General features: G+C 46.4%; 37 non-coding genes and 13 pseudogenes across 37 annotated transcripts; all 50 read left to right on the forward strand.

The window, feature by feature from the left end:
- The first annotated feature begins 78 nt into the window (after positions 1 to 78).
- Positions 79 to 197, forward strand: LOC138493490 (5S ribosomal RNA). Its single transcript, XR_011276508.1, has one exon. It is a non-coding gene; the product is annotated as a 5S ribosomal RNA (ribosomal RNA).
- A 669-nt stretch (positions 198 to 866) lies between these two features.
- On the forward strand, positions 867 to 985 carry LOC138495840 (5S ribosomal RNA). Its single transcript, XR_011277647.1, has one exon. It is a non-coding gene; the product is annotated as a 5S ribosomal RNA (ribosomal RNA).
- Positions 986 to 1,091: 106 nt separating this feature from the next.
- LOC138494302 (5S ribosomal RNA) lies at positions 1,092 to 1,210 on the forward strand. Its single transcript, XR_011277244.1, has one exon. It is a non-coding gene; the product is annotated as a 5S ribosomal RNA (ribosomal RNA).
- Positions 1,211 to 1,316: 106 nt separating this feature from the next.
- Positions 1,317 to 1,435, forward strand: LOC138496130 (5S ribosomal RNA). The gene has a single exon (XR_011277687.1). It is a non-coding gene; the product is annotated as a 5S ribosomal RNA (ribosomal RNA).
- A 106-nt stretch (positions 1,436 to 1,541) lies between these two features.
- Positions 1,542 to 1,650, forward strand: LOC138495292 (5S ribosomal RNA; annotated as a pseudogene).
- A 689-nt stretch (positions 1,651 to 2,339) lies between these two features.
- LOC138494718 (5S ribosomal RNA) lies at positions 2,340 to 2,458 on the forward strand (annotated as a pseudogene).
- Positions 2,459 to 2,564: 106 nt separating this feature from the next.
- On the forward strand, positions 2,565 to 2,683 carry LOC138497023 (5S ribosomal RNA). The gene has a single exon (XR_011278451.1). It is a non-coding gene; the product is annotated as a 5S ribosomal RNA (ribosomal RNA).
- Positions 2,684 to 2,789: 106 nt separating this feature from the next.
- Positions 2,790 to 2,908, forward strand: LOC138493978 (5S ribosomal RNA). Its single transcript, XR_011276951.1, has one exon. It is a non-coding gene; the product is annotated as a 5S ribosomal RNA (ribosomal RNA).
- A 106-nt stretch (positions 2,909 to 3,014) lies between these two features.
- Positions 3,015 to 3,123, forward strand: LOC138495337 (5S ribosomal RNA; annotated as a pseudogene).
- Positions 3,124 to 3,229: 106 nt separating this feature from the next.
- Positions 3,230 to 3,348, forward strand: LOC138494466 (5S ribosomal RNA). The gene has a single exon (XR_011277393.1). It is a non-coding gene; the product is annotated as a 5S ribosomal RNA (ribosomal RNA).
- Positions 3,349 to 3,823: 475 nt separating this feature from the next.
- Positions 3,824 to 3,932, forward strand: LOC138495983 (5S ribosomal RNA; annotated as a pseudogene).
- Positions 3,933 to 4,038: 106 nt separating this feature from the next.
- On the forward strand, positions 4,039 to 4,157 carry LOC138493897 (5S ribosomal RNA). The gene has a single exon (XR_011276877.1). It is a non-coding gene; the product is annotated as a 5S ribosomal RNA (ribosomal RNA).
- Positions 4,158 to 4,836: 679 nt separating this feature from the next.
- On the forward strand, positions 4,837 to 4,955 carry LOC138493599 (5S ribosomal RNA). The gene has a single exon (XR_011276607.1). It is a non-coding gene; the product is annotated as a 5S ribosomal RNA (ribosomal RNA).
- Positions 4,956 to 5,061: 106 nt separating this feature from the next.
- Positions 5,062 to 5,180, forward strand: LOC138494115 (5S ribosomal RNA). Its single transcript, XR_011277074.1, has one exon. It is a non-coding gene; the product is annotated as a 5S ribosomal RNA (ribosomal RNA).
- A 106-nt stretch (positions 5,181 to 5,286) lies between these two features.
- Positions 5,287 to 5,405, forward strand: LOC138496131 (5S ribosomal RNA). The gene has a single exon (XR_011277688.1). It is a non-coding gene; the product is annotated as a 5S ribosomal RNA (ribosomal RNA).
- A 106-nt stretch (positions 5,406 to 5,511) lies between these two features.
- On the forward strand, positions 5,512 to 5,630 carry LOC138494372 (5S ribosomal RNA). Its single transcript, XR_011277308.1, has one exon. It is a non-coding gene; the product is annotated as a 5S ribosomal RNA (ribosomal RNA).
- A 475-nt stretch (positions 5,631 to 6,105) lies between these two features.
- Positions 6,106 to 6,214, forward strand: LOC138495984 (5S ribosomal RNA; annotated as a pseudogene).
- Positions 6,215 to 6,320: 106 nt separating this feature from the next.
- On the forward strand, positions 6,321 to 6,433 carry LOC138495454 (5S ribosomal RNA; annotated as a pseudogene).
- A 106-nt stretch (positions 6,434 to 6,539) lies between these two features.
- Positions 6,540 to 6,658, forward strand: LOC138494764 (5S ribosomal RNA; annotated as a pseudogene).
- A 475-nt stretch (positions 6,659 to 7,133) lies between these two features.
- LOC138495985 (5S ribosomal RNA) lies at positions 7,134 to 7,242 on the forward strand (annotated as a pseudogene).
- Positions 7,243 to 7,348: 106 nt separating this feature from the next.
- On the forward strand, positions 7,349 to 7,467 carry LOC138494360 (5S ribosomal RNA). The gene has a single exon (XR_011277297.1). It is a non-coding gene; the product is annotated as a 5S ribosomal RNA (ribosomal RNA).
- A 106-nt stretch (positions 7,468 to 7,573) lies between these two features.
- Positions 7,574 to 7,692, forward strand: LOC138494430 (5S ribosomal RNA). Its single transcript, XR_011277361.1, has one exon. It is a non-coding gene; the product is annotated as a 5S ribosomal RNA (ribosomal RNA).
- Positions 7,693 to 7,798: 106 nt separating this feature from the next.
- LOC138496132 (5S ribosomal RNA) lies at positions 7,799 to 7,917 on the forward strand. The gene has a single exon (XR_011277689.1). It is a non-coding gene; the product is annotated as a 5S ribosomal RNA (ribosomal RNA).
- Positions 7,918 to 8,023: 106 nt separating this feature from the next.
- LOC138494385 (5S ribosomal RNA) lies at positions 8,024 to 8,142 on the forward strand. The gene has a single exon (XR_011277320.1). It is a non-coding gene; the product is annotated as a 5S ribosomal RNA (ribosomal RNA).
- A 690-nt stretch (positions 8,143 to 8,832) lies between these two features.
- On the forward strand, positions 8,833 to 8,951 carry LOC138494677 (5S ribosomal RNA). The gene has a single exon (XR_011277541.1). It is a non-coding gene; the product is annotated as a 5S ribosomal RNA (ribosomal RNA).
- A 106-nt stretch (positions 8,952 to 9,057) lies between these two features.
- LOC138495458 (5S ribosomal RNA) lies at positions 9,058 to 9,166 on the forward strand (annotated as a pseudogene).
- A 106-nt stretch (positions 9,167 to 9,272) lies between these two features.
- LOC138493530 (5S ribosomal RNA) lies at positions 9,273 to 9,391 on the forward strand. Its single transcript, XR_011276544.1, has one exon. It is a non-coding gene; the product is annotated as a 5S ribosomal RNA (ribosomal RNA).
- A 106-nt stretch (positions 9,392 to 9,497) lies between these two features.
- LOC138494004 (5S ribosomal RNA) lies at positions 9,498 to 9,616 on the forward strand. Its single transcript, XR_011276974.1, has one exon. It is a non-coding gene; the product is annotated as a 5S ribosomal RNA (ribosomal RNA).
- A 106-nt stretch (positions 9,617 to 9,722) lies between these two features.
- Positions 9,723 to 9,841, forward strand: LOC138493934 (5S ribosomal RNA). Its single transcript, XR_011276911.1, has one exon. It is a non-coding gene; the product is annotated as a 5S ribosomal RNA (ribosomal RNA).
- Positions 9,842 to 9,947: 106 nt separating this feature from the next.
- Positions 9,948 to 10,066, forward strand: LOC138494411 (5S ribosomal RNA). Its single transcript, XR_011277343.1, has one exon. It is a non-coding gene; the product is annotated as a 5S ribosomal RNA (ribosomal RNA).
- Positions 10,067 to 10,756: 690 nt separating this feature from the next.
- Positions 10,757 to 10,875, forward strand: LOC138494799 (5S ribosomal RNA). Its single transcript, XR_011277552.1, has one exon. It is a non-coding gene; the product is annotated as a 5S ribosomal RNA (ribosomal RNA).
- Positions 10,876 to 10,981: 106 nt separating this feature from the next.
- Positions 10,982 to 11,090, forward strand: LOC138495204 (5S ribosomal RNA; annotated as a pseudogene).
- Positions 11,091 to 11,196: 106 nt separating this feature from the next.
- Positions 11,197 to 11,315, forward strand: LOC138494844 (5S ribosomal RNA; annotated as a pseudogene).
- A 455-nt stretch (positions 11,316 to 11,770) lies between these two features.
- On the forward strand, positions 11,771 to 11,879 carry LOC138495987 (5S ribosomal RNA; annotated as a pseudogene).
- A 106-nt stretch (positions 11,880 to 11,985) lies between these two features.
- Positions 11,986 to 12,104, forward strand: LOC138493518 (5S ribosomal RNA). The gene has a single exon (XR_011276533.1). It is a non-coding gene; the product is annotated as a 5S ribosomal RNA (ribosomal RNA).
- Positions 12,105 to 12,210: 106 nt separating this feature from the next.
- On the forward strand, positions 12,211 to 12,329 carry LOC138493898 (5S ribosomal RNA). Its single transcript, XR_011276878.1, has one exon. It is a non-coding gene; the product is annotated as a 5S ribosomal RNA (ribosomal RNA).
- A 690-nt stretch (positions 12,330 to 13,019) lies between these two features.
- Positions 13,020 to 13,138, forward strand: LOC138496133 (5S ribosomal RNA). The gene has a single exon (XR_011277690.1). It is a non-coding gene; the product is annotated as a 5S ribosomal RNA (ribosomal RNA).
- A 106-nt stretch (positions 13,139 to 13,244) lies between these two features.
- On the forward strand, positions 13,245 to 13,363 carry LOC138494173 (5S ribosomal RNA). Its single transcript, XR_011277127.1, has one exon. It is a non-coding gene; the product is annotated as a 5S ribosomal RNA (ribosomal RNA).
- Positions 13,364 to 13,469: 106 nt separating this feature from the next.
- On the forward strand, positions 13,470 to 13,588 carry LOC138494005 (5S ribosomal RNA). The gene has a single exon (XR_011276975.1). It is a non-coding gene; the product is annotated as a 5S ribosomal RNA (ribosomal RNA).
- A 106-nt stretch (positions 13,589 to 13,694) lies between these two features.
- LOC138497067 (5S ribosomal RNA) lies at positions 13,695 to 13,813 on the forward strand. Its single transcript, XR_011278491.1, has one exon. It is a non-coding gene; the product is annotated as a 5S ribosomal RNA (ribosomal RNA).
- A 106-nt stretch (positions 13,814 to 13,919) lies between these two features.
- LOC138494412 (5S ribosomal RNA) lies at positions 13,920 to 14,038 on the forward strand. Its single transcript, XR_011277344.1, has one exon. It is a non-coding gene; the product is annotated as a 5S ribosomal RNA (ribosomal RNA).
- Positions 14,039 to 14,728: 690 nt separating this feature from the next.
- On the forward strand, positions 14,729 to 14,847 carry LOC138494592 (5S ribosomal RNA). Its single transcript, XR_011277508.1, has one exon. It is a non-coding gene; the product is annotated as a 5S ribosomal RNA (ribosomal RNA).
- A 455-nt stretch (positions 14,848 to 15,302) lies between these two features.
- Positions 15,303 to 15,411, forward strand: LOC138495988 (5S ribosomal RNA; annotated as a pseudogene).
- A 106-nt stretch (positions 15,412 to 15,517) lies between these two features.
- Positions 15,518 to 15,636, forward strand: LOC138494084 (5S ribosomal RNA). The gene has a single exon (XR_011277047.1). It is a non-coding gene; the product is annotated as a 5S ribosomal RNA (ribosomal RNA).
- A 106-nt stretch (positions 15,637 to 15,742) lies between these two features.
- LOC138496134 (5S ribosomal RNA) lies at positions 15,743 to 15,861 on the forward strand. Its single transcript, XR_011277691.1, has one exon. It is a non-coding gene; the product is annotated as a 5S ribosomal RNA (ribosomal RNA).
- A 106-nt stretch (positions 15,862 to 15,967) lies between these two features.
- Positions 15,968 to 16,086, forward strand: LOC138494289 (5S ribosomal RNA). Its single transcript, XR_011277232.1, has one exon. It is a non-coding gene; the product is annotated as a 5S ribosomal RNA (ribosomal RNA).
- Positions 16,087 to 16,776: 690 nt separating this feature from the next.
- On the forward strand, positions 16,777 to 16,895 carry LOC138494361 (5S ribosomal RNA). Its single transcript, XR_011277298.1, has one exon. It is a non-coding gene; the product is annotated as a 5S ribosomal RNA (ribosomal RNA).
- Positions 16,896 to 17,001: 106 nt separating this feature from the next.
- LOC138493403 (5S ribosomal RNA) lies at positions 17,002 to 17,120 on the forward strand. Its single transcript, XR_011276429.1, has one exon. It is a non-coding gene; the product is annotated as a 5S ribosomal RNA (ribosomal RNA).
- Positions 17,121 to 17,226: 106 nt separating this feature from the next.
- LOC138496135 (5S ribosomal RNA) lies at positions 17,227 to 17,345 on the forward strand. Its single transcript, XR_011277692.1, has one exon. It is a non-coding gene; the product is annotated as a 5S ribosomal RNA (ribosomal RNA).
- Positions 17,346 to 17,451: 106 nt separating this feature from the next.
- On the forward strand, positions 17,452 to 17,570 carry LOC138494386 (5S ribosomal RNA). Its single transcript, XR_011277321.1, has one exon. It is a non-coding gene; the product is annotated as a 5S ribosomal RNA (ribosomal RNA).
- Positions 17,571 to 17,709: the final 139 nt, after the last annotated feature.

Genomic DNA, 17,709 nt, shown 5'->3' on the forward strand with positions numbered 1-17,709 from the left:
CCATTTCTCAATTGGCTTTCAAAACTGCATGGTCTAGCCAACTACATGCTTAAAGGTACAAATCTCAGAAGGCCCAGAGCCTACGGCCACACCACACTGAATGTGCCTGATCTCGTCTGATCTCAGAAGCTAAGCAGTGTCGGGCCTAGTTAGTACCTGGATGGGAGACCGCCTGGGAATACCAGGTGCTGTAGGCTTTTTTGTGCTCTATGATTAGTAATTGTGCCACTTCTCAATTTCTTTTTAATTTTGCTTATGATTCCAAAATAAATGTATCCCTTTTAATAGCGGAAATGTTGGACAACAACATGAGGGCTGGCGCTACCTATTTACATAAAATTAACATACGGGTAGTGTGTTCATGGGTAATAAATCTACCTTCACATGTAATGCAGTTCAGAGAATATTGAGTCCATAAAGAGTCTTGAAAGAAAGCCATGGTTGTGTTGGTTGTTCTCTCCAACTCCCTGCAACAGAAACAGGATGGATGGAGTAAAGTTATCCTACCAGACATAGGAGTCCTGAATGGGCCCACAAGTCTTATATATCTCGCCTGATCGGGTGATGAGCGTGGTATCATGTTGCAAGTGGCTTTATGGCTTAGCTTACTAACTGTAAATGCATAAGAGTAATACTCTTAGCATTTCTCAATTTTAGGGCTACACCACAATGAATGCGCCCGATCTTGGAAGCTAAGCAGTTTCGGGCCTAGTTAGTACCTGGATGGGAGACCGCCTGGGAATACCAGGTGCTGTAGGCTTTTTTGTGCTCCATGTTCAGGCAGTGAGCCATTTCTCAATTGGCTTTCAAAACTGCATGGTCTAGCCAACTAGATGCTTAAAGGTACAAATCTCAGAAGGCCCAGAGCCTACGGCCATACCACACTGAATGCGCCTGATCTCGTCTGATCTCAGAAGCTAAGCAGTGTCGGGCCTAGTTAGTACCTGGATGGGAGACCGCCTGGGAATACCAGGTGCTGTAGGCTTTTTTGTGTTCCATGTTCAGGCAGTGAGCCATTTCTCAATTGGCTTTCAAAACTGCATGGTCTAGCCAACTAGATGCTTAAAGGTACAAATCTCAGCAGGCCTAGAGCCTACGGCCACACCACACTGAATGTGCCTGATCTCTTCTGATCTCAGAAGCTAAGCAGTGTCAGGCCTAGTTAGTACCTGGATGGGAGACCGCCTGGGAATACCAGGTGCTGTAGGCTTTTTTGTGCTCCATGTTCAGGCAGTGAGCCATTTCTCAATTGGCTTTCAAAACTGCATGGTCTAGCCAACTAGATGCTTAAAGGTACAAATCTCAGAATGCCCAGAGCCTACGGCCACACCACACTGAATGCGCCTGATCTCGTCTGATCTCAGAAGCTAAGCAGTGTCGGGCCTAGTTAGTACCTGGATGGGAGACCGCCTGGGAATACCAGGTGCTGTAGGCTTTTTTGTGCTCCATGTTCAGGCAGTGAGCCATTTCTCAATTGGCTTTCAAAACTGCATGGTCTAGCCAACTAGATGCTTAAAGGTACAAATCTCAGAAGGCCCAGAGCCTACGGCCACACCACACTGAATGCGTCTGATCTCAGAAGCTAAGCAGTGTCGGGCCTAGTTAGTACCTGGATGGGAGACCGCCTGGGAATACCAGGTTCTGTAGGCTTTTTTGTGCTCTATGATTAGTAATTGTGCCACTTCTCAATTTCTTTTTAAATTTGCTTATGATTCCAAAATAAATGTATCCCTTTTAATAGCGGAAATGTTGGACAACAACATGAGGGCTGGCGCTACCTATTTACATAAAATTAACATACGGGTAGTGTGTTCATGGGTAATAAATCTACCTTCACATGTAATGCAGTTCAGAGAATATTGAGTCCATAAAGAGTCTTGAAAGAAAGCCATGGTTGTGTTGGTTGTTCTCTCCAACTCCCTGCAACAGAAACAGGATGGATGGAGTAAAGTTATCCAACCAGACATAGGAGTCCTGAATGGGCCCACAAGTCTTATATATCTCGCCTGATCGAGCCTGATCCAGCGCTGATCGGGTGATGAGCGTGGTATCATGTTGCAAGTGGCTTTATGGCTTAGTTTACTAACTGTAAATGCAAAAGAGTAATACTCTTAGCATTTCTCAATTTTAGGGCTACACCACAATGAATGCCCCGATCTCGGAAGCTAAGCAGTTTCGGGCCTAGTTAGTACCTGGATGGGAGACCGCCTGGGAATACCAGGTGCTGTAGGCTTTTTTGTGCTCCATGTTCAGGCAGTGAGCCATTTCTCAATTGGCTTTCAAAACTGCATGGTCTAGCCAACTAGATGCTTAAAGGTACAAATCTCAGAAGGCCCAGAGCCTCCGGCCACACCACACTGAATGCGCCTGATCTCGTCTGATCTCAGAAGCTAAGCAGTGTCGGGCCTAGTTAGTACCTGGATGGGAGACGGCCTGGGAATACCAGGTGTTGTAGGCTTTTTTGTGCTCCATGTTCAGGCAGTGAGCCATTTCTCAATTGGCTTTCAAAACTGCATGGTCTAGCCAACTAGATGCTTAAAGGTACAAATCTCAGAAGGCCCAGAGCCTACGGCCACACCACACTGAATGTGCCTGATCTCATCTGATCTCAGAAGCTAAGCAGTGTCGGGCCTAGTTAGTACCTGGATGGGAGACCGCCTGGGAATACCAGGTGCTGTAGGCTTTTTTGTGCTCCATGTTCAGGCAGTGAGCCATTTCTCAATTGGCTTTCAAAACTGCATGGTCTAGCCAACTAGATGCTTAAAGGTACAAATCTCAGAATGCCCAGAGCCTCCGGCCACACCACACTGAATGCGCCTGATCTCGTCTGATCTCAGAAGCTAAGCAGTGTCGGGCCTAGTTAGTACCTGGATGGGAGACCGCCTGGGAATACCAGGTGCTGTAGGCTTTTTTGTGCTCCATGTTCAGGCAGTGAGCCATTTCTCAATTGGCTTTCAAAACTGCATGGTCTAGCCAACTAGATGCTTAAAGGTACAAATCTCAGAAGGCCCAGAGCCTACGGCCACACCACACTGAATGCATCTGATCTCAGAAGCTAAGCAGTGTCAGGCCTAGTTAGTACCTGGATGGGAGGCCGCCTGGGAATACCAGGTGCTGTAGGCTTTTTTGTGCTCCATGTTCAGGCAGTGAGCCATTTCTCAATTGGCTTTCAAAACTGCATGGTCTAGCCAACTAGATGCTTAAAGGTACAAATCTCAGAAGGCCCAGAGCCTACGGCCACACCACACTGAATGCGCCTGATCTCGTCTGATCTCAGAAGCTAAGCAGTGTCGGGCCTAGTTAGTACCTGGATGGGAGACCACCTGGGAATACCAGGTTCTTTAGGCTTTTTTGTGCTCTATGATTAGTAATTGTGCCATTTCTCAATTTCTTTTTAAATTTGCTTATGATTCCAAAATAAATGTATCCCTTTTAATAGCGGAAATGTTGGACAACAACATGAGGGCTGGCGCTACCTATTTACATAAAATTAACATACGGGTAGTGTGTTCATGGGTAATAAATCTACCTTCACATGTAATGCAGTTCAGAGAATATTGAGTCCATAAAGAGTCTTGAAAGAAAGCCATGGTTGTGTTGGTTGTTCTCTCCAACTCCCTGCAACAGAAACAGGATGGATGGAGTAAAGTTATCCAACCAGACATAGGAGTCCTGAATGGGCCCACAAGTCTTATATATCTCGCCTGATCGAGCCTGATCCAGCGCTGATCGGGTGATGAGCGTGGTATCATGTTGCAAGTGGCTTTATGGCTTAGCTTACTAACTGTAAATGCAAAAGAGTAATACTCTTAGCATTTCTCAATTTTAGGGCTACACCACAATGAATGCGCCCGATCTCGGAAGCTAAGCAGTTTCGGGCCTAGTTAGTACCTGGATGGGAGACCGCCTGGGAATACCAGGTGCTGTAGGCTTTTTTGTGCTCCATGTTCAGGCAGTGAGCCATTTCTCAATTGGCTTTCAAAACTGCATGGTCTAGCCAACTAGATGCTTAAAGGTACAAATCTCAGAAGGCCCAGAGCCTACGGCCACACCACACTGAATGCGCCTGATCTCGTCTGATCTCAGAAGCTAAGCAGTGTCGGGCCTAGTTAGTACCTGGATGGGAGACCGCCTGGGAATACCAGGTTCTGTAGGCTTTTTTGTGCTCTATGATTAGTAATTGTGCCACTTCTCAATTTCTTTTTAAATTTGCTTATGATTCCAAAATAAATGTATCCCTTTTAATAGCGGAAATGTTGGACAACAACATGAGGGCTGGCGCTACCTATTTACATAAAATTAACATACGGGTAGTGTGTTCATGGGTAATAAATCTACCTTCACATGTAATGCAGTTCAGAGAATATTGAGTCCATAAAGAGTCTTGAAAGAAAGCCATGGTTGTGTTGGTTGTTCTCTCCAACTCCCTGCAACAGAAACAGGATGGATGGAGTAAAGTTATCCAACCAGACATAGGAGTCCTGAATGGGCCCACAAGTCTTATATATCTCGCCTGATCGAGCGCTGATCGGGTGATGAGCGTGGTATCATGTTGCAAGTGGCTTTATGGCTTAGCTTACTAACTGTAAATGCAAAAGAGTAATACTCTTAGCATTTCTCAATTTTAGGGCTACACCACAATGAATGCGCCCGATCTCGGAAGCTAAGCAGTTTCGGGCATAGTTAGTACTGGATGGGAGACCGCCTGGGAATACCAGGTGCTGTAGGCTTTTTTGTGCTCCATGTTCAGGCAGTGAGCCATTTCTCAATTGGCTTTCAAAACTGCAGGGTCTAGCCAACTAGATGCTTAAAGGTACAAATCTCAGAAGGCCCAGAGCCTACGGCCACACCACACTGAATGCGCCTGATCTCGTCTGATCTCAGAAGCTAAGCAGTGTCGGGCCTAGTTAGTAGCTGGATGGGAGACCGCCTGGGAATACCAGGTGCTGTAGGCTTTTTTGTGCTCCATGTTCAGGCAGTGAGCCATTTCTCAATTGGCTTTCAAAACTGCATGGTCTAGCCAACTAGATGCTTAAAGGTACAAATCTTAGAAGGCCCAGAGCCTACGGCCACACCACACTGAATGCGCCTGATCTCGTCTGATCTCAGAAGCTAAGCAGTGTCGGGCCTAGTTAGTACCTGGATGGGAGATCGCCTGGGAATACCAGGTGCTGTAAGCTTTTTTGTGCTCCATGTTCAGGCAGTGAGCCATTTCTCAATTGGCTTTCAAAACTGCATGGTCTAGCCAACTAGATGCTTAAAGGTACAAATCTCAGAAGGCCCAGAGCCTACGGCCACACCACACTGAATGCGCCTGATCTCGTCTGATCTCAGAAGCTAAGCAGTGTCGGGCCTAGTTAGTACCTGGATGGGAGACCGCCTGGGAATACCAGGTGCTGTAGGCTTTTTTGTGCTCCATGTTCAGGCAGTGAGCCATTTCTCAATTGGCTTTCAAAACTGCATGGTCTAGCCAACTAGATGCTTAAAGGTACAAATCTCAGAAGGCCCAGAGCCTGCTGCCACACCACACTGAATGCGCCTGATCTCATCTGATCTCAGAAGCTAAGCAGTGTCGGGCCTAGTTAGTACCTGGATGGGAGACCGCCTGGGAATACCAGGTTCTGTAGGCTTTTTTGTGCTCTATGATTAGTAATTGTGCCACTTCTCAATTTCTTTTTAAATTTGCTTATGATTCCAAAATAAATGTATCCCTTTTAATAGCGGAAATGTTGGACAACAACATGAGGGCTGGCGCTACCTATTTACATAAAATTAACATACGGGTAGTGTGTTCATTGGTAATAAATCTAACTTCACATGTAATGCAGTTCAGAGAATATTGAGTCCATAAAGAGTCTTGAAAGAAAGCCATGGTTGTGTTGGTTGTTCTCTCCAACTCCCTGCAACAGAAACAGGATGGATGGAGTAAAGTTATCCAACCAGACATAGGAGTCCTGAATGGGCACACAAGTCTTATATATCTCGCCTGATCGAGCCTGATCCAGCGCTGATCGGGTGATGAGCGTGGTATCATGTTGCAAGTGGCTTTATGGCTTAGCTTACTAACTGTAAATGCAAAAGAGTAATACTCTTAGCATTTCTCAATTTTAGGGCTACACCACAATGAATGCGCCCGATCTCGGAAGCTAAGCAGTTTCGGGCCTAGTTAGTACCTGGATGGGAGACCGCCTGGGAATACCAGGTGCTGTAGGCTTTTTTGTGCTCCATGTTCAGGCAGTGAGCGATTTCTCAATTGGCTTTCAAAACTGCATGGTCTAGCCAACTAGATGCTTAAAGGTACAAATCTCAGAAAGCCCAGAGCCTACGGCCACACCACACTGAATGCGCCCGTCTGATCTCAGAAGCTAAGCAGTGTCGGGCCTAGTTAGTACATGGATGGGAGACCGCCTGGGAATACCAGGTGCTGTAGGCTTTTTTGTGCTCCATGTTCAGGCAGTGAGCCATTTCTCAATTGGCTTTCAAAATTGCATGGTCTAGCCAACTAGATGCTTAAAGGTACAAATCTCAGAAGGCCCAGAGCCTATGGCCACACCACACCGAATGTGCCTGATCTCGTCTGATCTCAGAAGCTAAGTAGTGTCGGGCCTAGTTAGTACCTGGATGGGAGACCGCCTGGGAATACCAGGTTCTGTAGGCTTTTTTGTGCTCTATGATTAGTAATTGTGCCACTTCTCAATTTCTTTTTAAATTTGCTTATGATTCCAAAATAAATGTATCCCTTTTAATAGCGGAAATGTTGGACAACAACATGAGGGCTGGCGCTACCTATTTACATAAAATTAACATACGGGTAGTTTGTTCATGGGTAATAAATCTACTTTCACATGTAATGCAGTTCAGAGAATATTGAGTCCATAAAGAGTCTTGAAAGAAAGCCATGGTTGTGTTGGTTGTTCTCTCCAACTCCCTGCAACAGAAACAGGATGGATGGAGTAAAGTTATCCAACCAGACATAGGAGTCCTGAATAGGCCCACAAGTCTTATATATCTCGCCTGATCGAGCCTGATCGAGCGCTGATCGGGTGATGAGCGGGGTATCATGTTGCAAGTGGCTTTACGGCTTAGCTTACTAACTGTAAATGCATAAGAGTAATACGCTTAGCATTTCTCAATTTTAGGGCTACACCACAATGAATGCGCCCGATCTCGGAAGCTAAGCAGTTTCGGGCCTAGTTAGTACCTGGATGGGAGACCGCCTGGGAATACCAGGTGCTGTAGGCTTTTTTGTGCTCCATGTTCAGGCAGTGAGCCATTTCTCAATTGGCTTTCAAAACTGCATGGTCTAGAAAACTAGATGCTTAAAGGTACAAATCTCAGAAGGCCCAGAGCCTACGGCCACACCACACTGAATGCGCCTGATCTTGTCTGATCTCAGAAGCTAAGCAGTGTTGTGCCTAGTTAGTACCTGGATGGGAGACCGCCTGGGAATACCAGGTGCTGTAGGCTTTTTTGTGCTCCATGTTCAGGCAGTGAGCCATTTCTCAATTGGCTTTCAAAACTGCATGGTCTAGCCAACTAGATGCTTAAAGGTACAAATCTCAGAAGGCCCAGAGCCTACGGCCACACCACACTGAATGCGCCTGATCGCGTCTGATTTCAGAAGCTAAGCCGTGTCGGGCCTAGTTAGTACCTGGATGGGAGACCGCCTGGGAATACCAGGTGCTGTAGGCTTTTTTGTGCTCCATGTTCAGGCAGTGAGCCATTTCTCAATTGGCTTTCAAAACTGCATGGTCTAGCCAACTAGATGCTTAAAGGTACAAATCTCAGAAGGCCCAGAGCCTACGGCCACACCACACTGAATGCGCCTGATCTCGTCTGATCTCAGAAGCTAAGCAGTGTCGGGCCTAGTTAGTACCTGGATGGGAGACCGCCTGGGAATACCAGGTGCTGTAGGCTTTTTTGTGCTCCATGTTCAGGCAGTGAGCCATTTCTCAATTGGCTTTCAAAACTGCATGGTCTAGCCAACTAGATGCTTAAAGGTACAAATCTCAGAAGGCCCAGAGCCTACGGCCACACCACACTGAATGCGCCTGATCTTGTCTGATCTCAGAAGCTAAGCAGTGTCGGGCCTAGTTAGTACCTGGATGGGAGACCGCCTGGGAATACCAGGTTCTGTAGGCTTTTTTGTGCTCTATGATTAGTAATTGTGCCACTTCTCAATTTCTTTTTAAATTTGCTTATGATTCCAAAATAAATGTATCCCTTTTAATAGCGGAAATGTTGGACAACAACATGAGGGCTGGCGCTACCTATTTACATAAAATTAACATACGGGTAGTGTGTTCATGGGTAATAAATCTACCTTCACATGTAATGCAGTTCAGAGAATATTGAGTCCATAAAGAGTCTTGAAAGAAAGCCATGGTTGTGTTGGTTGTTCTCTCCAACTCCCTGCAACAGAAACAGGATGGATGGAGTAAAGTTATCCAACCAGACATAGGAGTCCTGAATGGGCCCACAAGTCTTATATATCTCGCCTGATCGAGCCTGATCCAGCGCTGATCGGGTGATGAGCGTGGTATCATGTTGCAAGTGGCTTTATGGCTTAGCTTACTAACTGTAAATGCATAAGAGTAATACTCTTAGCATTTCTCAATTTTAGGGCTACACCACAATGAATGCCCCCGATCTCGGAAGCTAAGCAGTTTCGGGCCTAGTTAGTACCTGGATGGGAGACCGCCTTGGAATACCAAGTGCTGTAGGCTTTTTTGTGCTCCATGTTCAGGCAGTGAGCCATTTCTCAATTGTCTTTCAAAACTGCATGGTCTAGCCAACTAGATGCTTAAAGGTACAAATCTCAGAAGGCCCAGAGCCTACGGCCACACCACACTGAATGCGCCTGATCTCATCTGATCTCAGAAGCTAAGCAGTGTCGGGCCTAGTTAGTACCTGGATGGGAGACCACCTGGGAATACCAGGTGCTGTAGGCTTTTTTGTGCTCCATGTTCAGGCAGTGAGCCATTTCTCAATTGGCTTTCAAAACTGCATGGTCTAGCCAACTAGATGCTTAAAGGTACAAATTTCAGAACGCCCAGAGCCTACGGCCACACCACACTGAATGCGTCTGATTTCAGAAGCTAAGCAGTGTCGGGCCTAGTTAGTACCTGGATGGGAGACCGCCTGGGAATACCAAGTGCTGTAGGCTTTTTTGTGCTCCATGTTCAGGCAGTGAGCCATTTCTCAATTGGCTTTCAAAACTGCATGGTCTAGCCAACTAGATGCTTAAAGGTACAAATCTCAGAAGGCCCAGAACCTACGGCCACACCACACTGAATGCGCCTGATCTCGTCTGATCTCAGAAGCTAAGCAGTGTCGGGCCTAGTTAGTACCTGGATGGGAGACCGCCTGGGAATACCAGGTGCTGTAGGCTTTTTTGTGCTCCATGTTCAGGCAGTGAGCCATTTCTCAATTGGCTTTCAAAACTGCATGGTCTAGCCAACTAGATGCTTAAAGGTACAAATCTCAGAAGGCCCAGAGCCTACGGCCACACCACACTGAATGTGCCTGATCTCATCTGATCTCAGAAGCTAAGCAGTGTCGGGCCTAGTTAGTACCTGGATGGGAGACCGCCTGGGAATACCAAGTGCTGTAGGCTTTTTTGTGCTCCATGTTCAGGCAGTGAGCCATTTCTCAATTGGCTTTCAAAACTGCATGGTCTAGCCAACTAGATGCTTAAAGGTACAAATCGCAGAAGGCCCAGAGCCTATTGCCACACCACACTGAATGCGCCTGATCTCGTCTGATCTCAGAAGCTAAGCAGTGTCGGGCCTAGTTAGTACCTGGATGGGAGACCGCCTGGGAATACCAGGTGCTGTAGGCTTTTTTGTGCTCCATGTTCAGGCAGTGAGCCATTTCTCAATTGGCTTTCAAAACTGCATGGTCTAGCCAACTAGATGCTTAAAGGTACAAATCTCAGAAGGCCCAGAGCCTAAGGCCACACCACACTGAATGCGCCTGATCTCATCTGATCTCAGAAGCTAAGCAGTGTCGGGCCTAGTTAGTACCTGGATGGGAGACCGCCTGGGAATACCAGGTTCTGTAGGCTTTTTTGTGCTCTATGATTAGTAATTGTGCCACTTCTCAATTTCTTTTTAAATTTGCTTATGATTCCAAAATAAATGTATCCCTTTTAATAGCGGAAATGTTGGACAACAACATGAGGGCTGGCGCTACCTATTTACATAAAATTAACATACGGGTAGTGTGTTCATGGGTAATAAATCTACCTTCACATGTAATGCAGTTCAGAGAATATTGAGTCCATAAAGAGTCTTGAAAGAAAGCCATGGTTGTGTTGGTTGTTCTCTCCAACTCCCTGCAACAGAAACAGGATGGATGGAGTAAAGTTATCCTACCAGACATAGGAGTCCTGAATGGGCCCACAAGTCTTATATATCTCGCCTGATCGAGCCTGATCCAGCGCTGATCGGGTGATGAGCGTGGTATCATGTTGCAAGTGGCTTTATGGCTTAGCTTACTAACTGTAAATGCAAAAGAGTAATACTCTTAGCATTTCTCCATTTTAGGGCTACACCACAATGAATGCGCCCGATCTCGGAAGCTAAGCAGTTTCGGGCCTAGTTAGTACCTGGATGGGAGACCGCCTGGGAATACCAGGTACTGTAGGCTTTTTTGTGCTCCATGTTCAGGCAGTGAGCCATTTCTCAATTGGCTTTCAAAACTGCATGGTCTAGCCAACTAGATGCTTAAAGGTACAAATCTCAGAAGGCCCAGAGCCTACGGCCACACCACACTGAATGCGCCTGATCTCATCTGATCTCAGAAGCTAAGCAGTGTCGGGCCTAGTTAGTACCTGGATGGGAGACCACCTGGGAATACCAGGTGCTGTAGGCTTTTTTGTGCTCCATGTTCAGGCAGTGAGCCATTTCTCAATTGGCTTTCAAAACTGCATGGTCTAGCCAACTAGATGCTTAAAGGTACAAATTTCAGAAAGCCCAGAGCCTATGGCCACACCACACTGAATGCGTCTGATCTCAGAAGCTAAGCAGTGTCGGGCCTAGTTAGTACCTGAATGGGAGACCGCCTGGGAATACCAGGTGCTGTAGGCTTTTTTGTGCTCCATGTTCAGGCAGTGAGCCATTTCTCAATTGGCTTTCAAAACTGCATGGTCTAGCCAACTAGATGCTTAAAGGTACAAATCTCAGAAGGCCCAGAGCCTACGGCCACACCACACTGAATGCGCCTGATCTCGTCTGATCTCAGAAGCTGAGCAGTGTTGCGCCTAGTTAGTACCTGGATGGGAGACCGCCTGGGAATACCAGGTTCTGTAGGCGTTTTTGTGCTCTATGATTAGTAATTGTGCCACTTCTCAATTTCTTTTTAAATTTGCTTATGATTCCAAAATAAATGTATCCTTTTTAATAGCGGAAATGTTGGACAACAACATGAGGGCTGGCGCTACCTATTTACATAAAATTAACATACGGGTAGTGTGTTCATGGGTAATAAATCTACCTTCACATGTAATGCAGTTCAGAGAATATTGAGTGTCTTGAAAGAAAGCCATGGTTGTGTTGGTTGTTCTCTCCAACTCCCTGCAACAGAAACAGGATGGATGGAGTAAAGTTATCCTACCAGACATAGGAGTCCTGAATGGGCCCACAAGTCTTATATATCTCGCCTGATCGAGCCTGATCGGGTGATGAGCGTGGTATCATGTTGCAAGTGGCTTTATGGCTTAGCTTACTAACTGTAAATGCATAAGAGTAATACTCTTAGCATTTCTCAATTTTAGGGCTACACCACAATGAATGCGCCCGATCTCGGAAGCTAAGCAGTTTCGGGCCTAGTTAGTACCTGGATGGGAGACCGCCTGGGAATACCAGGTGCTGTAGGCTTTTTTGTGCTCCATGTTCAGGCAGTGAGCCATTTCTCAATTGGCTTTCAAAACTGCATGGTCTAGCCAACTACATGCTTAAAGGTACAAATCTCAGAAGGCCCAGAGCCTATGGCCACACCACACTGAATGCGCCTGATCTTGTCTGATCTCAGAAGCTAAGCAGTGTCGGGCCTAGTTAGTACCTGGATGGGAGACCCCCTGGGAATACTAGGTGCTGTAGGCTTTTTTGTGCTCCATGTTCAGGCAGTGAGCCATTTCTAAATCGGCTTTCAAAACTGCGTGGTCTAGCCAACTAGATGCTTAAAGGTACAAATCTCAGAAGGCCCAGAGCCTACGGCCACACCACACTGAATGCGCCTGATCTCGTCTGATCTCAGAAGCTAAGCAGTGTCGGGCCTAGTTAGTACCTGGATGGGAGACCGCCTGGGAATACCAGGTTCTGTAGGCTTTTTTGTGCTCTATGATTAGTAATTGTGCCACTTCTCAATTTCTTTTTAAATTTGCTTATGATTCCAAAATAAATGTATCCCTTTTAATAGCGGAAATGTTGGACAACAACATGAGGGCTGGCGCTACCTATTTACATAAAATTAACATACGGGTAGTGTGTTCATGGGTAATAAATCTACCTTCACATGTAATGCAGTTCAGAGAATATTGAGTCCATAAAGAGTCTTGAAAGAAAGCCATGGTTGTGTTGGTTGTTCTCTCCAACTCCCTGCAACAGAAACAGGATGGATGGAGTAAAGTTATCCTACCAGACATAGGAGTCCTGAATGGGCCCACAAGTCTTATATATCTCGCCTGATCGAGCCTGATCCAGCGCTGATCGGGTGATGAGCGTGGTATCATGTTGCAAGTGGCTTTATGGCTTAGCTTACTAACTGTAAATGCAAAAGAGTAATACTCTTAGCATTTCTCAATTTTAGGGCTACACCACAATGAATGCGCCCGATCTCGGAAACTAAGCAGTTTCGGGCCTAGTTAGTACCTGGATGGGAGACCGCCTGGGAATACCAGGTGCTGTAGGCTTTTTTGTGCTCCATGTTCAGGCAGTGAGCCATTTCTCAATTGGCTTTCAAAACTGCATGGTCTAGCCAACTAGATGCTTAAAGGTACAAATCTCAGAAGGCCCAGAGCCTACGGCCACACCACACTGAATGCGCCTGATCTCGTCTGATCTCAGAAGCTAAGCAGTGTCGGGCCTAGTTAGTACCTGGATGGGAGACCGCCTGGGAATACCAGGTGCTGTAGGCTTTTTTGTGCTCCATGTTCAGGCAGTGAGCCATTTCTCAATTGGCTTTCAAAACTGCATGGTCTAGCCAACTAGATGCTTAAAGGTACAAATCTCAGAAGGCCCAGAGCCTACGGCCACACCACACTGAATGCGCCAGATCTCGTCTGATCTCAGAAGCTAAGCAGTGTCGGGCCTAGTTAGTACCTGGATGGGAGACCGCCTGGGAATACCAGGTGCTGTTGGCTTTTTTGTGCTCCATGTTCAGGCAGTGAGCCATTTCTCAATTGGCTTTCAAAACTGCATGGTCTAGCCAACTAGATGCTTAAAGGTACAAATCTCAGAAGGCCCAGAGCCTACGGCCACACCACACTGAATGTGCCTGATCTCATCTGATCTCAGAAGCTAAGCAGTGTCGGGCCTAGTTAGTACCTGGATGGGAGACCGCCTGGGAATACCAAGTGCTGTAGGCTTTTTTGTGCTCCATGTTCAGGCAGTGAGCCATTTCTCAATTGGCTTTCAAAACTGCATGGTCTAGCCAACTAGATGCTTAAAGGTACAAATCTCAGAAGGCCCAGAGCCTATGGCCACACCACACTGAATGCGCCTGATCTCGTCTGATCTCAGAAGCTAAGCAGTGTCGGGCCTAGTTAGTACCTGGATGGGAGACCGCCTGGGAATACCAGGTGCTGTAGGCTTTTTTGTGCTCCATGTTCAGGCAGTGAGCCATTTCTCAATTGGCTTTCAAAACTGCATGGTCTAGCCAACTAGATGCTTAAAGGTACAAATCTCAGAAGGCCCAGAGCCTAAGGCCACACCACACTGAATGCGCCTGATCTCATCTGATCTCAGAAGCTAAGCAGTGTCGGGCCTAGTTAGTACCTGGATGGGAGACCGCCTGGGAATACCAGGTTCTGTAGGCTTTTTTGTGCTCTATGATTAGTAATTGTGCCACTTCTCAATTTCTTTTTAAATTTGCTTATGATTCCAAAATAAATGTATCCCTTTTAATAGCGGAAATGTTGGACAACAACATGAGGGCTGGCGCTACCTATTTACATAAAATTAACATACGGGTAGTGTGTTCATGGGTAATAAATCTACCTTCACATGTAATGCAGTTCGGAGAATATTGAGTCCATAAAGAGTCTTGAAAGAAAGCCATGGTTGTGTTGGTTGTTCTCTCCAACTCCCTGCAACAGAAACAGGATGGATGGAGTAAAGTTATCCTACCAGACATAGGAGTCCTGAATGGGCCCACAAGTCTTATATATCTCGCCTGATCGAGCCTGATCCAGCGCTGATCGGGTGATGAGCGTGGTATCATGTTGCAAGTGGCTTTATGGCTTAGCTTACTAACTGTAAATGCAAAAGAGTAATACTCTTAGCATTTCTCCATTTTAGGGCTACACCACAATGAATGCGCCCGATCTCGGAAGCTAAGCAGTTTCGGGCCTAGTTAGTACCTGGATGGGAGACCGCCTGGGAATACCAGGTACTGTAGGCTTTTTTGTGCTCCATGTTCAGGCAGTGAGCCATTTCTCAATTGGCTTTCAAAACTGCATGGTCTAGCCAACTAGATGCTTAAAGGTACAAATCTCAGAAGGCCCAGAGCCTACGGCCACACCACACTGAATGCGCCTGATCTCGTCTGATCTCAGAAGCTGAGCAGTGTCGGGCCTAGTTAGTACCTGGATGGGAGACCGCCTGGGAATACCAGGTTCTGTAGGCGTTTTTGTGCTCTATGATTAGTAATTGTGCCACTTCTCAATTTCTTTTTAAATTTGCTTATGATTCCAAAATAAATGTATCCTTTTTAATAGCGGAAATGTTGGACAACAACATGAGGGCTGGCGCTACCTATTTACATAAAATTAACATACGGGTAGTGTGTTCATGGGTAATAAATCTACCTTCACATGTAATGCAGTTCAGAGAATATTGAGTGTCTTGAAAGAAAGCCATGGTTGTGTTGGTTGTTCTCTCCAACTCCCTGCAACAGAAACAGGATGGATGGAGTAAAGTTATCCTACCAGACATAGGAATCCTGAATGGGCCCACAAGTCTTATATATCTCGCCTGATCGAGCCTGATCGGGTGATGAGCGTGGTATCATGTTGCAAGTGGCTTTATGGCTTAGCTTACTAACTGTAAATGCATAAGAGTAATACTCTTAGCATTTCTCAATTTTAGGGCTACACCACAATGAATGCGCCCGATCTCGGAAGCTAAGCAGTTTCGGGCCTAGTTAGTACCTGGATGGGAGACCGCCTGGGAATACCAGGTGCTGTAGGCTTTTTTGTGCTCCATGTTCAGGCAGTGAGCCATTTCTCAATTGGCTTTCAAAACTGCATGGTCTAGCCAACTAGATGCTTAAAGGTACAAATCTCAGAAGGCCCAGAGCCTATGGCCACACCACACTGAATGCGCCTGATCTCGTCTGATCTCAGAAGCTAAGCAGTTTCGGGCCTAGTTAGTACCTGGATGGGAGACCGCCTGGGAATACCAGGTGCTGTAGGCTTTTTTGTGCTCCATGTTCAGGCAGTGAGCCATTTCTCAATTGGCTTTCAAAACTGCATGGTCTAGCCAACTAGATGCTTAAAGGTACAAATCTCAGAAGGCCCAGAGCCTACGGCCACACCACACTGAATGCGCCTGATCTCGTCTGATCTCAGAAGCTAAGCAGTGTCGGGCCTAGTTAGTACCTGGATGGGAGACCGCCTGGGAATACCAGGTGCTGTAGGCTTTTTTGTGCTCCATGTTCAGGCAGTGTGCCATTTCTCAATTGGCTTTCAAAACTGCATGGTCTAGCCAACTAGATGCTTAAAGGTACAAATCTCAGAAGGCCCAGAGCCTACGGCCACACCACACTGAATGCACCTGATCTCGTCTGATCTCAGAAGCTGAGCAGTGTCGGGCCTAGTTAGTACCTGGATGGGAGACCGCCTGGGAATACCAGGTTCTGTAGGCTTTTTTGTGCTCTATGATTAGTAATTGTGCCACTTCTCAATTTCTTTTTAAATTTGCTTATGATTCCAAAATAAATGTATCCTTTTTAATAGCGGAAATGTTGGACAACAACATGAGGGCTGGCGCTACCTATTTACATAAAATTAACATACGGGTAGTGTGTTCATGGGTAATAAATCTACCTTCACATGTAATGCAGTTCAGAGAATATTGAGTCCATAAAGAGTCTTGAAAGAAAGCCATGGTTGTGTTGGTTGTTCTCTCCAACTCCCTGCAACAGAAACAGGATGGATGGAGTAAAGTTATCCAACCAGACATAGGAGTCCTGAATGGGCCCACAAGTCTTATATATCTCGCCTGATCGAGCCTGATCGAGCGCTGATCGGGTGATGAGCGTTGTATCATGTTGCAAGTGGCTTTACGGCTTAGCTTACTAACTGTAAATGCATAAGAGTAATACGCTTAGCATTTCTCAGTTTTTGGGCTACACCACAATGAATGCGCCCGATCTCGGAAGCTAAGCAGTTTCGGGCCTAGTTAGTACCTGGATGGGAGACCGCCTGGGAATACCAGGTGCTGTAGGCTTTTTTGTGCTCCATGTTCAGGCAGTGAGCCATTTCTCAATTGGCTTTCAAAACTACATGGTCTAGCCAACTAGATGCTTAAAGGTACAAATCTCAGAAGGCCCAGAGCCTACGGCCACACCACACTGAATGCGCCTGATCTTGTCTGATCTCAGAAGCTAAGCAGTGTTGTGCCTAGTTAGTACCTGGATGGGAGACCGCCTGGGAATACCAGGTGCTGTAGGCTTTTTTGTGCTCCATGTTCAGGCAGTGAGCCATTTCTCAATTGGCTTTCAAAACTGCATGGTCTAGCCAACTAGATGCTTAAAGGTACAAATCTCAGAAGGCCCAGAGCCTACGGCCACACCACACTGAATGCGCCTGATCGCGTCTGATCTCAGAAGCTAAGCAGTGTCGGGCCTAGTTAGTACCTGGATGGGAGACCGCCTGGGAATACCAGGTGCTGTAGGCTTTTTTGTGCTCCATGTTCAGGCAGTGAGCCATTTCTCAATTGGCTTTCAAAACTGCATGGTCTAGCCAACTAGATGCTTAAAGGTACAAATCTCAGAAGGCCCAGAGCCTACGGCCACACCACACTGAATGCGCCTGATCTCGTCTGATCTCAGAAGCTAAGCAGTGTCGGGCCTAGTTAGTACCTGGATGGGAGACCGCCTGGGAATACCAGGTGCTGTAGGCTTTTTTGTGCTCCATGTTCAGGCAGTGAGCCATTTCTCAATTGGCTTTCAAAACTGCATGGTCTAGCCAACTAGATGCTTAAAGGTACAAATCTCAGAAGGCCTAGAGCCTACGGCCACACCACACTGAATGCGCCTGATCTTGTCTGATCTCAGAAGCTAAGCAGTGTCGGGCCTAGTTAGTACCTGGATGGGAGACCGCCTGGGAATACCAGGTTCTGTAGGCTTTTTTGTGCTCTATGATTAGTAATTGTGCCACTTCTCAATTTCTTTTTAAATTTGCTTATGATTCCAAAATAAATGTATCCCTTTTAATAGCGGAAATGTTGGACAACAACATGAGGGCTGGCGCTACCTATTTACATA

This window comes from Ambystoma mexicanum, chromosome 10 (assembly GCF_040938575.1).
Source record: "Ambystoma mexicanum isolate Mex_15411 chromosome 10, UKY_AmexF1_1, whole genome shotgun sequence".
NCBI lineage: Eukaryota > Metazoa > Chordata > Amphibia > Caudata > Ambystomatidae > Ambystoma > Ambystoma mexicanum.